Source organism: Perkinsus marinus, assembly GCF_000006405.1.
Source record: "Perkinsus marinus ATCC 50983 genomic scaffold scf_1104296938774, whole genome shotgun sequence".
Lineage (NCBI taxonomy): Eukaryota > Perkinsozoa > Perkinsida > Perkinsidae > Perkinsus > Perkinsus marinus.
This window is the reverse complement of record NW_003213322.1, coordinates 1-1,580: the sequence shown is the minus strand read 5'-3', so window position 1 is coordinate 1,580 and position 1,580 is coordinate 1. Positions and strand designations below refer to the sequence as shown.

General features: G+C 46.7%; 7 non-coding genes across 7 annotated transcripts; all 7 read left to right on the top strand.

Moving 5' to 3' along the window:
- Positions 1-451: 451 nt before the first annotated feature.
- Positions 452-523, top strand: Pmar_PMAR007162. Its single transcript has one exon. It is a non-coding gene; the product is annotated as a tRNA-Thr (tRNA).
- Positions 524-625: 102 nt separating this feature from the next.
- On the top strand, positions 626-697 carry Pmar_PMAR007161. The gene has a single exon. It is a non-coding gene; the product is annotated as a tRNA-Thr (tRNA).
- Positions 698-799: 102 nt separating this feature from the next.
- On the top strand, positions 800-871 carry Pmar_PMAR007160. The gene has a single exon. It is a non-coding gene; the product is annotated as a tRNA-Thr (tRNA).
- Positions 872-973: 102 nt separating this feature from the next.
- On the top strand, positions 974-1,045 carry Pmar_PMAR007159. The gene has a single exon. It is a non-coding gene; the product is annotated as a tRNA-Ser (tRNA).
- A 102-nt stretch (positions 1,046-1,147) lies between these two features.
- Pmar_PMAR007158 lies at positions 1,148-1,219 on the top strand. The gene has a single exon. It is a non-coding gene; the product is annotated as a tRNA-Thr (tRNA).
- Positions 1,220-1,321: 102 nt separating this feature from the next.
- On the top strand, positions 1,322-1,393 carry Pmar_PMAR007157. Its single transcript has one exon. It is a non-coding gene; the product is annotated as a tRNA-Ile (tRNA).
- A 102-nt stretch (positions 1,394-1,495) lies between these two features.
- Positions 1,496-1,567, top strand: Pmar_PMAR007156. Its single transcript has one exon. It is a non-coding gene; the product is annotated as a tRNA-Thr (tRNA).
- Positions 1,568-1,580: the final 13 nt, after the last annotated feature.

Here is a 1,580-nt window from a genome sequence, read left to right as displayed (position 1 = left end):
CCGAAACCTGTACGTCGGTCGGAATTCGAATAAGTTTGCGATTCACAGGATTTGTGGTTCTTACTGGTTACGCCAGATCACGAGAGACTGCCCAAAGCATGAATGCTTCCCGTAGAACGTACGTGCTTGGGCAATCCACGAGATCCAACCCGGGAGAGGAGGGTGGGCCGAAAGTTGACGATGCGTCACAAACTGCGAGAGTCAAGTTTCGTCATTTTGTACACATTGAAACACGGTATACGATCCGTTATCGTTGCCGCATTTCTTCTCGTGTGAAACGCTTGCGCGCACTGCGATTGTGTGCGTTGTGTGGCTGACAACTAACCTTGTCTACTTCGTAAACTCCAATTATAGCACCATAAATATCTGGTCTGGTACGAGAAGCAGGAGCAAGATGGCCCATTCTGTGAAGGGGACACGAAAATTATTGATTCATATGGTTAGTCTGTATGTCACTTTAGCTTAGTGGTAGAGCGTCTGCTTCGTAAGCAGAAGGTCGTCAGTTCAATCCTGACAAGTGGCTTACAGCTGCATTATGCTCTAGTCGGGTATGAGAAGCAGGAGCAGGTCTGCTCACTCCGCAAAGGATACAGAAAGATTATTGATTTATGTACTTATTCTCTGCGTCATTTTAGCTTAGTGGCAGAGCGTCGGCTCTGTGAGCAGAAGGTCGTCAGTCCAATTCTGGCAAGTGGCTTATAGCACCATAAATTTCTGGTCTGGTACGAGAAGCAGGAGCAGGATGGCCCATTCTGTGAAGGGGACAGGAAAATTATTGATTCATATAGTCAGTGTGTGTGCCACTTGAGCTTAGTGGTAGAGCGTCTGCTTCGTAAGCAGAAGGTCGTCAGTTCAATCCTGGCAAGTGGCTTACAGCAGCATTAGGCTCTAGTCGGGTATGAGGAGCAAGAGCAGGTTTGCTCACTCCGCAAAGGATACAGGAAGATTATTGATTTATGCAGTTATTTGGTGTGTCACTTTAGCTTAGTGGCAGAACGTCTGCTTTGAAAGCAGAAGGTCGTCAGTTCGATCCTGGTAAGTGGCTTATAACACCATAAATATCTGGTCTGGTACGAGAACCAGGGGCAGGATGGCCCATTCTGTGAACGGGACAGGAAAATTATTGATTCATATACTTAATCTGTGCGTCACTTTAGCTTAGTGGTAGAGCGTCTGCTTCGTAAGCAGAAGGTCGTCAGTTCAATCCTGGCAAGTGGCTTACAGCAGCATTAGGCTCTAGTCGGGTATGAGGAGCAGGAGCAGGTTTGCTCACTCCGCAAAGGATACAGGAAGATTATTGATTTATGCAGTTATTTTGTGTGCAACTTTAGCTTAGTGGCCGAGCGTCTGCTTTATAAGCAGAAGGTCGTCAGTTCAATCTTGGCAAGTGGCTTATAGCACCATAAATTTCTGGTCTGGTACGGGAAGCAGGAGCATGTCAGCTCACTCCGCAAAGGATACAGAAAGATTATCGATTTATGTACTTATTCTGTGCGCCACTTTAGCTTAGTGGCAGAGCGTCTGCTTTGTAAGCAGAAGGACGTCAGTTCAATCCGGGCAAGTGGCTTATAGCACCATAA